Here is a 16038-nt window from a genome sequence, read left to right as displayed (position 1 = left end):
TCTCTCCCTCAAGCAGTTTTTCCTTTGCCCGTCTTTTCCATCTGTGAAACTGCTTCTGCCTTAGGGTAGTTCAGGAAACCTATCAGTGTCTGGTTTGTTTACTTTGGTGCAGGAGAGTTTTAAACAGCAATGTGACCCTTGTGCTGGGTGTTAGCATGAGTGTTATCAAAAAGGTAAAGAATACTGGTGGATTTCAGCTGATAAATTCTTGTGCCAGGCTTTAGAATATAATAGTTTTAGATGAGATATTGAAATCATGTAGTTACATGCCTAAGCACTCTCCATCTAGCTAAGCTCCTGTGTAATGTGGATAGTGACAGACCCCTTTCCTTTGTATAGAGAATTGAGAACCACAACCAGCTGAATTCTCTGTGGAGTAAGGCCACTACACATTTGCCCTACAATCACACTAGGAGCCACTGTATGCTTGCATAGCCCTTGGACTACTTTTCTCAGTGTCTGTGGTCCAGCTGCAGGAAGCACTGACTCCTGGGAAACTTCATAAGAACTTCTGGAAGGCCATGAGTACAAAAAGGGATCTCAAACACCTACAATCTAGGATTCTGGTATATCACATTTGAGGGCTTGTCTCAAAATGAATGCCAGTATCAGTACTCTGCTCTCCAGGACAGAGCTCTACTGGAGACTTTGTCTCCCGCTGCAAAGTCATCACAAAGGTAGGTGGACGAGATGGGAAAGGACAATTCAAGGTGGGGAGGAGGAGAAGGGGAGAAGGAGGGATGAACTGATGGCAGCAGTTCCTGAAGTTCGTCTTTCAACAGTCACTGTCTTTGCCTAGATAGATGACTAAGTTGTGTATGCATAGTATTTGGGTCTTTGAGTGGTGGACACAGAGATGTGAGAATAACTTGTTTACCAAAAGTGGATTGAGACATTAAATGTGGAAGAGATCTTTCTTGTAGTAAAAATAGTAATTTTTGCATACATTTTCCATGCAATTTTAAGCATAAGCTGTTTTCCATACTTTTCTACTATTTTGACCCCACTTCAACCAAGTGCTGAGCAAATGCAGTGAGATATGTATTTCAACTCTAATGAAGCACAAGCATTCCCAGCAAATAGGAAGAAGGGAAGAGTAATCCCAAAGTATGGGAACTTCCAGATTCTTGAGAAAGGGCTGACAGTGCTTCTTGCAGTATAATAGATGGCGGGGGAAGCAAAGGCAAGTTGTGTGCGTGTGGGGAAATACTTCAGGAAACACTGCTGTAGAAAGCAGAGTGAACTCTTTGAGACACTGGTAATGCTATATCTGCCTTCTTACCAAAATTAAGGACAGCTTCTATAAACTGATTATCTTCAGGACATTTGCAATAAAAGCTGCATTTTTACTGAATGCTTTTCTATCTCTGAATCCTTCTCCAGCAGGCTGAGCTCTGACCATCATAGATTTTTGGCCTCAGAACTGATCCAGTTACACTGGCATTTCCAATCCTAAATGTGGCTCCACTCTTCCGTGTAGGTTTTCATTTAGGCTTTCACTTTGTGTGCTTTGCTTTTAAAGCGTAAGCATATGGTAGGTGAGAAGAAGGAGGGGGAGAAACCCTTTCCTGTGACCTATGATAATTCCTCAGCAGTCTAAAAACTCCTGTGGCATGCCATCAGCTTTTGTGTGCCCTCAGTATATACGTACTAGATTTACTTTATTTTCCTTGAGAAATACCTTTAATGCTGAATATTCTAGCACTTGCTCATATTTTAAAGGCTCTTGTGTGAGAGAATTCAGCTGGCCTTTGAGTTCCTTCTCTTGGCAGATAACACCAGAGCTGCAAATCTGGCAGTGCTTGTGAGAAGGTCTTTAGTGAAATGCGTAGTTAGTGAAATCATTTAGATGATGGAATTAGGAAATGATAGTGATAAAGTTGGCTGCTGTGAAAATAGCAACTGAACGACAGAGCCAAACTCCGTGATTTCTGAAGCTGTTTAACATACATGGATCCATGGCAGTCCGACAACTAGGCAGTGGCGTGCCAAGCGGATAAATAGAGTAAGGGGAAGTGGTAGTGGGAAGAAAGACTTTAGGGACCATTACATGTGATAACTTCCATGTAATACACTGTGTTCTCAAAACTTGTGTGATGGTTAGCCTTGCTTGAAGTATGTTGGGCCCAAGTGGTGGTTTTGAGACCTGCAGTACATACTCATGGCTTTCTGTGTGAGCAGAAAGTGAACAGGCTCACTAAAACATGGTGAGCAGAACAAAAAATCCTGAAATATGGATAAAATAAGGAATAATTTTTATTTTGGCTTCCTCCCCTCTTTTGTAAACAGTAACTTCAAATTCTTTATAGTGCCCGGTTTTCTAAATATGCCACGATTGTTGGTATAGAGTAAAATTATTTCACTAGCAGCTCGGCATGTTGGCAAATATTGTGTGTTGGGATGAATGTGGAAAATGATCACCTGCTCTCTAGGAGAATTAATATCCAAGAAATCACTTCAAAGTGTGCCATAAATGCAATTCTAGATGCACTACAGCACTTAGTCTTGTGCGTAACAACCCACCTATCACCAGGCATTCATCATCTGCCTGAATGTGTACCACGGGAAGGTTTGTTCGTGTAGGCAGTTCCAAGTGTACATAAAGTGTATATAAACCCTATTCTTATGGTTTATTAAAACCTCTTCTTTTTTTTTTTTTTTCCTGGAAAAGGTGATAAGGTGTCTACTTAACAGCAGCCTGCAATGAATTTTTTTTTATATAAACCCAAGTTAATATTTTGGAAAGTATTTATTTCATTTTAAACGTATGATTTTTATAGCCATTTTGTATATAGACGACTTGAAGGGATATGGCTCACACCAGGTGTCAGAGTAGTGCGAAATAATTTTTATGCCACCTTTCCAAGGCAATAAATGTCATATAAGCATACACGAGTGCAGATATAGTACTTTTAGATGAACATTCTCAAACTGTATGTTAGAAATCTGTTTGACAGACTTACCCAAAGGATGACACTTTTTTCTGATCTTGCCAAAGCAGCAACTGTATAAAAAGAAAATTTGCTCTGGTGGTTGTTTTTTTTTTTTTCCCCAAGGAGTTATGATGTAAAGGGAAGGAGAAGAAGCTGTAATTAGGAGAAAAAAAAAAGAAGTTTCTGACCAAAATGATACAGCGAGTTTTCAGTCATCTACCCTACAATAAAAAGGCAAAATAGAAGATGAAGGACAGCAGCAGCTGAACTCACAGTCCCAGCCACATAGTTTCTGTCATGATCAGTATAATGCTTATTCCAAGAAGTATGTGAAATATTTTTTGTGATAATCACACAGATATTGATTTTTTTTTTTCTACCTCTGTTTTTAAAATATCTTTTTAAAGATGTCATTTTGGAGAAGCACCTTGAACTTTTTTGGGTTTTAGGATGATCAGAACACAATTTAAACTTTTCTAGAGGTATGAGATTCCAGCTTCGTCATTAAGAAGAACAGAGTGGTTTTTTGTAGAGCTTGTTCTCTTATGCAGATAGGATTGCTCTGCTGGTGGTCTTTACCAATTCTAAGAGATTCACAATAGGGTAGTTTTTTCATGAAAGCAAATTCTTTTTGTCAGACATCTATACAAAACTATTTTACTCTAAATAGATTGCTTCAAACAGCCTACAGATACCTTGTTATGAGATGTCCTGTATCTCATGAGTTTACATACCAAATTGACCTCTTTTTCTTTCCAGTTACTTTTTTGTCACTTTCATTTGCAGTAAATATCTTCCTCTTTTTCTTTCTGACAAAAGTGTAAAAATTTAATTTAAAAAAAATATCCAATAATCCAGAGGGATTTAGAACTGTGAACCCAAGTATTAAATGTAAATCAAAACTTAGTCAGTTGGAAGCTGCTTATTATGAAAATTAGACACTCAGTCTCCAGTTTGGAGCATTAGCTGTGCAAGCAACTGCTTCTTTGCCGCCTTTTCCAGATGAAAGCCAGTGAGTAGCAGCTGCTGATAGAGGTCTCTGAAAAAATGGGAAAGCAATAGGAAAAATTAAGGGAGGAAAGTGCCACAACTGCGCATGTTTCAGGATCTTTAAAAGGTTTCTCTTTACGTACTGAAGTGTGATGATACACTGAAGTGAGTCTCGCAAGATACAAACAGGATTCACATTCACAGTGAGTTCAGTTTAAAGAGACATACAAGGCTCGGATTATAGTTGTTAGATTTTTATTTCCTCAGTGAAGGGTTTAAACTTTTTCCTAAAATGCTATTGCCTTTTCCTCTAAAATTAGGTAAAATGACCTGAAAACATCAGAGCATTATTTTTTATTGCTTCATCTCACTACTGTTACTCATGTAGCAGTTCTTCTGAAACAAATAGGATTAACCTTTTTTTTTAATTTTGGCTGGGGTGGGGTGGGTGGTGGTGCTGTAACTATTTATTTCAAAGCGCTCATGGATACATCATCTAATCCCCCAGAACTTTCATGAAAATGTCTTCCTCCTCATCACTTAGCTGTACTATAAGATAAGGAAGGCATGTATGCTTTGTTTTTCCCAAGAGCTGTGTTAGTCATTCAAAGCATATGTGCCCTTGTTCTCTGTAGTCTGCTGGCTGACTGGTACTGTCTAGATTCAAACACAGGAATGTGTTGGAGAAAAAGTAACTAAAACTATGCAAGTACTATGAAAAGCATCATGATCAATATTAATGTCTTCAATAACTCAGATTTTGGAGACCAAGATATTCAATTAGTATAATAACTGTAATTTTCCCATACTTTTATTTAGGACAGAAAGTAGTGTAGAATAGGGTGATTCTAAGCAGGGCATCATACTGTTAAACAGCAAAATTCTAGGTATTCTTATACAAAAATATTTTGCCTTTTTTACCTTGCTGATACTGCATTGAGCTTGCTGGAAAATTAGTCAAAGAGCAGAGCAACGTTACTTACTTCAATATATTAATTTACAGCACTCAAAAATCACAGTACAAACATTCACTGGATGGTTTTGTGTTGCTTCTTAGGGGGGAAAAAAACCCCACGTATTATCCACTTACATTCAAGAAAAGTGTCATAATGCAATTGTTTTTTTAAAGGAATATATTTTTGCTATAACTCTTGCCCTACCCCAGTTTCATCTACTTGCTTAAAACTTCCACTTGTATTTTCAGTGCAATGCTGATTTGAAACTGCAAAATTCTTAATACACTCTTGGAAGGGGTTAAAGAATAAAGTTAGGCTTTATCTATGTGAATGAAAAGCAGAAAAAAAATGATTGTTTTCAGATTTGAACACTGAATCTGTGATCTCTTCATGGTCTTAGTCTGTTCTCATTTAAATCAGCGTCATTACTGCAAGAAAAATGGCTCATCTTAATCTGTACTTGTGAGAAAAATCTAGTCAATGTAGTGGTCTATTTAAGTGCTTAAGAACTACAAGATGTTCTACATGTAAATTAATTTGTGCACATGTGCTTTCTCATGGGAACACGTTATACTACTAATCCTGTTGATACCAGATAGTATTCTTAGACTTCTATTTCTAGGCAAGAATTTGCCTTTTTTTAATACACTTCCAGCAGGAACTGGAAAGCGAAATTATAAATATTTTACTTGATTAAGTCTGTTTTATAAAACATGTGAGAATGTATCTTGCTATTATAAATGATACCTTAGCTGACAAAAATCTTTCTCTTAGGCAGTGTTTAAATTTCATAGCTTAATACTCTGCTTATTTGTTAGGGTCATAAGAAAAACAGGTTCCAAAGTGATGTATTGCTGTGCAGTTTCAGCTTCTGTGTAGATACTCTGTTCGTGCTTGTTTGTAATGCACATGCAGACAACAGTATTTCCTTGAAGTACACCTAGCATTTCAGTACAAGTAGCTGTTACACTAATTAACTATTTATGATAGGATGTCTTTAACAGGGCACTTAGGCTACTACTATTCAAATAGGTGAATTAGTATTTGGCTAAAAAGGTGTTTGTTCCCTTTTAATAAAAGTCACTGGTCATCACTGATGTTGATAAATAGCTGAAATTATTACCTTGCTGATGAGAAGAAGAAGGGTTCAGCGATTAGGATAGGCCTTGGAAGACTATCCAAGGCATCAGGTTTTCCCTCTCCCACAGTACTACTTTTGTGGTATTGACAAGTCAGCTTTGTGCTTCCATTTGCCATGTTAAAAATGGGCATAATAAAGTTTTCTACTTTGGCATGACAGCACTCAGATAAGATAGCCGTAAGGGCTGAATAGTTACATGTTGCAAGGAGCCCAGCTACTCGTACCTGGGACTGTCTAGTCTCATGGCTACCCAGAGTCACCTCCAATGTAATCTCTTAAGTCCTTTCCTGGCATCAGCTTGAAGTGATGGAATTACTGACATGTCAGTTCTCTGTGATAATATTTATCTTTAACAGAGTGAGTATGGCTGTTTGTTACTACCTTTAAATTCCTGAAAACCTGATGCAAAATCAAATGCAAATGTAAAAATTAATCATCGTGACTAAGCTGCAATAGCTCTCCCTCCTCAACCAAATGCAAATAGGCCAGTTTGAAAGCTGAAGCAAAGCCCCATCTCCGAAAACTAACCACATCCACAATTCTCCCCTGTTTTCATACACTCTGCAAAAATATGAACTATGCAACATGCTATGAAGGCCATAAAATTTGAGCTCTTCTGGACTGGGGAAGAGGAATCGGTTCCAAAAGCTTTTGAGTTCCCACAAAGAACATCCTGTTAGCAGTTGCTCACCCTTTTATACCAGCAAGTCCCCAGCTCAGTTGTTTTCACTCATCTAAATTGTGGCAATAGGACAGAGAGAGTGAGAAAGAGAAATTCTTTCACATATGTCAAGGCCAGCTGTGCCGGTACCTTTCAGTCCTCTAAAAAAAAAATGGTAAGTTTGCAGGTGACCCTGCCAGTGACCTGAAAAGTCCACCATGACTTGAGTTCAGCAGGGAATGAGTCTCTATTGCCCATGAAATGCAGCTTCCAGTAAGGAGAGTAAAAGTGGCTACCGTAGTGATAAATGTACCTGCAGATAGCTGCATGGATTAACATAGCTCTAATTTATTCCACATTAAGAAAAAGGACTATAATGAGGTATTAATAAAGAAAGACTAAAAGTGGGTTCAAATTCAATGGTTAATGCTCTGCATAATTTACTGTAATAATCCTTCTGACCAAATAATATATTAAAAAAAAAGGAGTGCTACTCTCTTTTCCTGTGAATGAAACATATATGCTATTCCCCCACCTCCCTACAGTTTTGTTTGATCTTTCTACTGTTTGGGCACGAGCAATGTCTGCATAAAGTGTGATATCTGTGCTGGAGCTTGCTTCACCCCCATTTGTCTACTCCATATAAGTATTTTCCTAAGCAAACATCTATGTTTCAGATGTCTTTAGTGTTGCACCTAATAGATTTCATAAATCATTTGTGCTGGCATTAATGGGACTGTGGAATCACAGCACAGGGGGCATCAAAGCAAAGGAAAATTCCATTGCAGCTGGCTGAAAATGGAGAGAAAAGAGGATCCACTGCAGTGACATACAGTCTGTTCCTGGATCTGGATGGGGAGATCAGGGACAGACGGGTAAAGGAATAAGGTCAGCACTCCATAATTAACAGAGGCAGAATCCTACTTTTTTTGATAGGCTGCAATCCTCAGATAGTGAATGTATGGGTGTATGTATTTGTCAAAAAATGGTATAGAACATATAGGTGGATAGTCACAAGGTAGCTTTCTTTTGGAAAGAGGGATTGTTTGAATAACTCGTGTCTTGCATAGCATCTGGGAGGATCCTGCTGCCTGCATGAGTCCATGACAGGCTGTTGTAGTGGGAGTGCAATTACAGGTGCTCTCCCGGGGCAGTAATTCTCAAAAGAGCTCTAGCGCTCTGCATGAGCTGACTCCAAGCATCTATTTCCCATTCCTCTTTCTTTCAAGATCTGTAAGGGTATATGCCTGGATTAATTACCTACTTAGTAGATTTTTCAATGGCAGAAAGTCCTTATCCATAGCTACGCCATTCAAGCAGTTTGGAAAATGGTATTTGCATGATCTAACACCCCATTTATTACAACTAGACCTCTTGGAAGAGACAGAGGTTATGAGTGTTGCTGTGGCACTGCTAGAGGCTTCCTTCCTTAACTGACTATATTCGTTCATGATTTCATCTCATACCTCTCTTCTTGGCTGATGTTTCAGCTATTGCAGATGTGAGTCTGTCCAGAATTTGAACTGCAAAAAGCTTCCAATTTTCAGCACAAACCCCTGAAGCTGGAGCAAAGTATAAGTCAATGGTGACTGTATTACAGTTTCTCCTTTGTGCTAAGTCAAAGCACACGCAGTCTGTTGCATATCCAACTCGAAGAGCTTCAGTTCAAGATGTAGTATTAGTGCTCTTACTTCTGCATTTTTTCAGTATTTTTCCATATTGCCAGCCAAGGCTGCCCTCATCAGGACCTGGCCACTTACCTCATTATTTTTCCCCATTTCACAGAATTCTGCTATTTCAGTCTGTATAGTCTTTGTTTCTCTTGGAAGTTGCAAATGAGCACTAATCGTGTAAGCTTTTTGAATATTATTACATTTCTTATGAATAATACATCTAAAATATGTGCTTTTATTGCAGCCTTCTACATAATGGTGTTGAAACATATTCTGGAAAGGTATTAACTCCCCTGGAAATATTGTGTAGTCATTAACAATATCTTGATCTGAGTTTGGCAAAATGTGGCTTCTGGGTAGCTGCTGTGATACCTTGGCCTGTGTTGGCAATGGATCTTGCAATAGGGTGAGGAGAGTTAAGGTTAGTTGGTATTAGCAAAGGTCCAAGGTGAAAAAAAGCACGATAGGAGAAGTTTTATAGAATTACTACATATCACTGTACTTCCTAAGCCAACTCAGAAGGTGGGTCTTTATGTAGTGCGGTTAAGAATGAAGCATGGAGTTCCATGTTCCACAAGGGAATAATAAAAAAAATTAAGAATAATTTAAAAAATCTGGTTCTTTTACTAAAGACAGAGGTGCTAACTTAAGCTTGATTACCAGCTGAAAGTAGGACTTTTGTCTTTGAATGAGTACATTTGTATCTGCATATTTTGTAGGCATCTAGTTGTTCTGGCTTTCTACAGGATTTCAGGAACTAATGGTGAGTAATGTGAATGCTGTATTTTGTATCTATTATTTGATAGCTTTATCTGACAGCTGTGATGCATAATGCAGTGCACCTGAGTCTGTGTCCAGGTGGATCAGGCTGCAACTCCAACAGCTTCATTAGGAAGGGACTTGATTATAAATTGTTAAGTAGAGTATTTTGAAGTAAGCAGAGTTTATTATATTCATGCCCATATAGATGTGAAGAAAAACTTGTCTCCTAAGGTGGTAAATGGAGGGGGAGGTGTTTCTGTTGCAGGTGAAGCACAGGTGGTGCGTGATAAGCGGGTCGGTTGTAACATCTGAGCGCTCACACCTGCGCCGTGGTCCAGGCCCTGGTTTGAAGCGGGTCTCCTCGTCCCGCGCGGGGAAGCGCGGCTCTCCCGCCTGCTGCCAGGAGTTCAGGCGTGCGTGTGCGAACGGGAATCCACCTTCTCTAGAGACGGACTTAACCTCGTGTCCGTAAATGCCTGACAGACTGCGGTGACCATTTGCGTGGGAAGGAGCGCTGCAGATAAAGTTTATTTTGTGTCACGGAAAATCTCTGCTTCGCGATCGCTAAACCCCTGCGAGCCGCCCGGCCCCGCCGCGGCCGCCTCCCCTCTCCGGCCTGCGAGCCGCGGAGCGCGCCTCAGCCCGGCCGTGCAGACGGAGCTGCGGGCGCGGCTCGGCTCTCCGCTCCCCGGGAAGGAGTCTTCTGCCTTTCCCCGGAGATCCCCCGGCCTCCAGCTGTAAACGCTCACGGCCGTCTCGCGGCAAACCCCCCGACCGGCGCGGCCCCGAAAGGGTTACGTGGTGCCAGGCCCGGCCCCCGCTCCCCGCCGGGGAGTAAACACCGCCGCCTCAGCCTATCGCGGCGGCCGGCTGCGCGGGGCCGGGGGCGAGCGGGGCTCCGCCGGGCGGGCCGCCACAGACAGGGCCGGGTGGCTGCGCGGAGCGGGAGCGGCACAGCACGACACGGCACAGCGAGGTGGGGCGCAGGGCGGGGCCGGGGGGCGGTGGTGGCGGCCCCCCCGCGGCGCGGTCCGGGGCCGGGGGCGGCGCTGGCTCATTCCGGCGGCGGGGCAGCCCTGCGAGGAGCCGCGGGGACCGCGGGCTGGTGCGGGTGGTGTTGCCAAGCCGAGAGGTAACCGCTTTGCTGCCGTTTCTTGCCTTGCTGCTCAAAAAGCCTGACCCGGCGCTTGGCGGGGATGCGGTAGGATGGATTTGCGAAATCGGAGGTGTAGGAAATCAGAAGTTTTTGCATAATTTGCATTTGCGGTGATGCATCTGTCTGCAGAGTGTAAGCCTTGGAGCTCCCTGGCTTGATTCTGTTACCCTTGTATAATGGGAAAAGTATGAAGTACTTGTAATTATTATGCTTCCTAGAGGCTACGATACCTGCTGTAGTGGGGGGCATGTGGAAGAGATCGTGCTAGTTCAAAAGTCTAGAAAGAAAAATGTAACTTTACAACAGTGCAAATTATGCAAATAAAAGTATGAAAAAAATGAGCCTAGGTTCATTTGAAAAGGACTGCAAAATCTTTCACTTAAAGCTTAGTGTAATCTTTGACATTTATGTGGGCACCTGAAAAAAAAAAAACCCCAAACCTAAAGCAGAGCTGTGGTGTGGAAGTACAGTGCTGCTGTGAGCAGCCACATTTCTGTCTGCTTCTCATTTAAAGTGTTAGCTCCTTCTGTTTTGTATACCTAATAAATGATACCGATAGAATATACAGCCGTGTCACAAAGTCATTCTGTATTCTTAAAGCTTAATATAATCAAATTCATTGCCTAGAGATGGTGTAGTTGAAGATTTGATCCTTTTTCACTGAAGTGGAAATACTTTCAGTAATTGAAAGCAGATTCACGTCTGGAGTTGTACAAGCCAAGGTTTTCATTTTTAAAATAAACCTTTTGTTCCCCAGCTTTAAATGTTTCAGTGAACCATCCAGAGACCTCTGTTTGTTAATTTCTAGAGTAGACTTTAAGGAAGGATTGCGAAAAAAAAAACTGAGAAAGGTATGTCAGCAATTAAATTTACTTAAATTTGTAATGTCTGTATTCCAGTGCATGAACATACCGTTGCAGCTTTTGTGCCCACGATGTTTCAGTTTTCCTGTTAATTCACGTGCATCTGAATTTGAACTACCCATCTGTGTGTAGTGTTGTGTTTTGTTTTGTTTTAAACTGTTTTAGCTTACTCGGTTTACTTAGCCCATTTGCCTTTTTTTAAGTGTTTATTGAACAAAAAACCTGAACTTTGAAGATTTGGGGGAATACTGCTCCAGTGAACAACCCTGACACTTTGCGGTGATAGCTCCCCTTTGTTAACTTTGTGCCTGGTTTCTGGCCGTTACTGTGGAAAGCTTTCAGAAACCTTGCCTTCCGATATTTCAGCAACGGGGAGAGAAATTTAGGATGGGAACTACCAGACGCTCAGACAAAGACTGAGATCGGTTCCCAGCTTTGAAGGTAGAGAACAATGGAGGGAGAAGAAGGGAAGCACCTTCTCTCCTAAGCTCTCTAATCCGCAGAATAAATTCACTGAAAATGTGTGGAAAAGTTATTGAAGATGGCAAGAGTGCCCTGTCTGTTAGAAAGTATATCAATTACTTAATAGACACAAGGATCTGATTGCCTGATGTTAAATACAGGCTATCATTAAGATAAGAATTTCTACATTTGCATAGTGGTAGTAAACAGGCCAGGTTTATTTCCCTGCACTTCTTGGTGGTGTGCACATAGCTGAAGTAGTTCACTTTTTCCTCTTTTTCTTTCAAAAGATAAATCTTTCAATATATTCTCAGTAAGTTCAGGTGAAAGTATTTGAGTAAAACCTGGGAAGAGAAAGTTCAAACCAGAACAGAAAATGTAGCTTACCATTTTTTTCATCCATCAGATTGGGGCTCAAAACTGTCAAGCAGCTCAGTAACTACAAAGGAGATGTTACAAAGTTTCTTGATTCATTGCTCTGCAACTCTATGTGGAGAATGGCCTCATATGTCACAGTATTAGGTTTTTTCCTTTCAAGGAGTTATAACAAGGCTATGTTACAATTTAACATGAAACCTACAACAGCAGAACGTTTAGGAAACATTTAATGTTTAGATGGTTTTGGCTTACTTGTCATTTTTACTCTCTAACCTTTCTGCAGCAGAATTGCGAACATGTGAAGTAATACATTCCATGCAGTATGGGATACGTTTTTTTTCTTTTTTCCTTTTGAAGAAAAGCAGCTGACATGGTAGCTGTCTAAAAAATTGGTAATTGGTGCTATGAAAAAAAAGTAAAATGTCATGTCAGGTATGTGTTCATTTTAAAGGTCCACAATAAGAATGCTGCTACGCACTCATCAGTATATGATGCAAAGTGACCCAACTTAAAGAATTTGTCTTGAGCTGTATTCTTGCATTTCTAATGTGCATCTATGAAGATTTAACATGACTTATCACATTACTGAAATAATCTGATAAGCAATTATGAGATCAGACTCTACAACTTTTCTTTCCGTAACTTGTTTTGCATCCCAATTCACTTGTTGAACTAAACAAGGAAAAAGAAAAGGTCACAATACATATGCTTTGTACAATGTAGGCATTTGAGTGGTGATATCAGAAAATAATACTGCACTGTATTGTTTTCCAAATGAGAAAAGACATTAGCTTTCCTATCTTTTCTGCATATCTACAAATATCTTATTGCTGGTTATTTCATTCTAAATATGGCTATAGCCTTCACTCTGTGTGGATCTGAAAGACTTTCTCAAGAGGTGGTTACAGATTTATGCGTTTCAGAATAGCAAGAGGGCTTCTATATGTTCAGTGATGTATCGAGAGATGATGCTGTGAGCTGGTGACCTCACTAATGGTGTGAAGATGTATAAATCTTTTAGGTTTGAACACTTGAAGGTTTTTATACAAAATAAGGAATTGGGATGAAATAAAGTAACTGTACTAACAAAACACTTCTGTAGTTTTCCAACTTAAGTGAGTTAAGCTTTCTAAATATTGGAAACAAATGGAAAAAGTGGCACTTGTGTTGCTTTAGAAAGCTTCACCCATGTTAAACTCTGAACAGAGCAGGCAGGTGGCTGAAATATTCTGAATGAATGGGAAATAATCATTCACCTTCTTTGCCTAAGACTGAAAGAATTGGAAGTGCAATTATACAGAAAAACTTCAAAATTCACTGAGGATAACAACAAGGTGTGAAGTCTTCTTTTGGGACTGGTTAGGGCAACCATTTTTCCAAACTTGAATGGAAATAATTGTTTTGTGTAAACTGCTATCAAGTAGATGGTTTATGAAGCAAGTCCTTTAAATCTAAGAAAGTGGTAGGGTTCTCATAACTGGAGACTATATCATTCTATATGTGAAACAAAACACAGGGTTACAATTTTGAGACCTAGCTCAAGGGTGAAAGGCTTGTTCATGACTTGTTACGTACAGCAGAAAGGATTTGGCGTAGTAGTAGTATATGAATCATTGCAAACAAGGTATTTGATGTGGTAATCAGCGATAGTAGAAGCACCGATTTTTGCATTGGGTGGTAGAAGGTATCTTTACAGGAGGTTTAAATTCTGGTGTATTCAGAATTCAGGAGTTGAGTCTGGATTAAGAAGTATTACAGCAAAAGATTTAGCCAAATACCTGAACACTTTGAAATTTGGACAAACTCTGTCTACAACTCAAAGTAATGGTGGCCTGAGAAAATGGCAAAGGTAGATATTGTTGTCGTTTCTGAAGATGTGCGTTATGGTAAAACTCTGATTAAATATGTGTAACAGGTTTTCTGCTTACTGTATTTTCTGTGGCAAAGGATCAGCACATTTTGCAGTAGCAGTAAGCTCACATGTCTAGTATCATATTAGCAGCAGTGTGTTACATGTTTGTATCTTTCTGATACAACTTATCCTGGCTCTTTCTGGCTCTTGCAGAGGGTTGGGGCCTATACAACAATATTTCTAAGATGCTTAAAAGAAAACCAAATTTAAAAGAAAAAAAGATTAATATAAAATACGATCTCTTGCGTGCAACTACAAAAAGAACATCCAACTGCTTTGCCTGCATTTTTATTCTTTTTATCCTGTTGCAGTTGTTTTAGTCCAAGTGCTATTGATGTGATTTTTTTTTTCCTTGTATGAAGAAGAATTAGTGTCCTGAAGAATGCTTTGGGATGCAAGAATATATATAAATAAAAATTAAAGAAGAAAGTAACTGCTATTATAGAATGGTATTACTTGGTCATTTTTCATCATTGTACAAATCATGAGAAAGCATTACCTTAAGCTTCTGAATTGTCATAACTGCCAAACTAATTTTTAAACTACTTTAATTTACATCTCTAGTAATAGTTGCTGACCACACACAAAGGAAAAAAATGAATGGAAAAGCTTTTATTAGAGCGGCTCTTGGTTTAATCATATAGGCCTGCTTTTTCATAAAACATTGTTGTACCCGTGTATGAAATGTAGCCAGTGCCAAATCTGCAGAAGTTTCAGAGTTGTTAATTTTTGCAGAACATTTTTCCTCTTAGTCAGAAATTGCGTTAAAGAAAAGACTGTTGTCCAGGGAGTGGTAAAAAGTAGTTTGGAAACCCTTTTACGGTCTTTCTTTTAAATAAAACAGAATTGCCTTATGTAGCAAAGTTAACTTTGTTAACCTTTAATAATTATTTAACCATTATTTCATTTTACCCCCTGCTTAAACATTGTACATTAATGCATTAGAGACCTGGATGGGCTCTTAAAAGTTTATTTGTCTTTCAATTCCTGTGATAGTAGGGGGCAGTATATCTCCTTAATTGTCTTTGTTCAGGGAAATGTTGAAAGGCCAGGGTAGTTAAACAGGGCCATTTGGATTTGCAATAAGGTCGAAGTCAGATGCAAGGAAAGTGGTTAAATGCATTACAATCTTATTGAGCACATCATCAGTAAAGTGACCTTGATGGAGGTGGAAAAAGCCATTTGGCTATTTTATGACAGCCACCTCTCTGCTGGCTTTATCCCCGCGAGAGAGTACTTCAAATAGCTTTATCACAGTCTCCTCTTGTTGCTTTGAAATCTGATTTTTCTTAATTGCAGGTAACGAGTTAGTGGCTGAACATTGAAATGAACTTTTCTAATAATGGCAAATTTTAGTACTTAAGAGTTTATCCTTTGGCTTGGGAGATATAGAAATATCTCTAAATCGAATATTAAGGTGACCTTAATATTGACTATTATATACCTGCCTTTAAGGCTCTCTTAATGATAATCATTGTTTTCTATTCATGCAAGCTTTTATTCTACTACTTTTTAAAACTGTTTTTAAGTTATTGTGAGGACAGACGAACCAACTTCCAGCCTTAGCAGCAGGGACACTATTTGTTTTAATATGTGTGTATTTATGTTTTTATAAAGATACTCAAACCTTGGGAGGCCTGTGGCTAAGCTGGACACAAATAGTTTAGAAAATGTATAACTAATGCTTAAATTCCTATGTCACTTATGCTTTGTAATGGCAGTCAATACTGATGCCTTAAAAGCTTACAAAAGTAAAATTTCAGCTATTGCATGTTAATTTAAGTATTTAATCAAAGTACTCTCAACTGTCCATCTTCCCCTCTCTCCTTTTAACTGTCTTTTCTCATTCAAAAATCGTTTCTTTGGTGTAAAACTACACTGATTTGGAACAAACTGTCATTTTAAATTTCTGGCTTTGAGAAGACCTCGGTGCTAGTTGTGCTTTTTATGGTGCTCTCTGTACAGGCATTGGCATAATTATTAAGGGAATTTTAAAACAAATGTACATAACACAAGGGAAGACAATATCAGGAAAACTGGATCCAGATTTGAGCACCTTAAGATATAGGTTAATTGGCTGAAACTCACAGTAGAGCATTAAAAATTATTAGAGACTAGAGAGTATGATTTATAAGAAAAGATTAAAAGAAA

At 39.3% G+C, this 16038-nt stretch overlaps 1 protein-coding gene across 15 annotated transcripts in view; it reads left to right on the top strand.

Moving 5' to 3' along the window:
- Positions 1 to 16038, top strand: part of TENM3 (teneurin transmembrane protein 3) — a 472906-nt gene that overhangs the window by 222409 nt on the left and 234459 nt on the right. The window contains exon 1 of one of the 15 annotated variants that reach the window (XM_068403634.1): positions 10009 to 10092. The exons of 12 other annotated variants lie outside the window; for them this stretch is intronic. The gene's annotated coding sequence lies outside the window, so the exon portion shown is untranslated. Of the gene's footprint in view, positions 1 to 10008; positions 10093 to 10187; positions 10249 to 16038 lie in introns of those variants that run through there. 2 more of the 15 variants (XM_068403635.1, XM_068403632.1) reach the window with 2 other exon arrangements.

The sequence above is a fragment of the Nyctibius grandis genome, chromosome 6, assembly GCF_013368605.1.
Source record: "Nyctibius grandis isolate bNycGra1 chromosome 6, bNycGra1.pri, whole genome shotgun sequence".
NCBI classification, from domain to species: domain Eukaryota; kingdom Metazoa; phylum Chordata; class Aves; order Nyctibiiformes; family Nyctibiidae; genus Nyctibius; species Nyctibius grandis.
The sequence above is the reverse complement of the archived record's forward strand: the minus strand, read 5'-3'. Positions and strand labels throughout refer to the sequence as shown.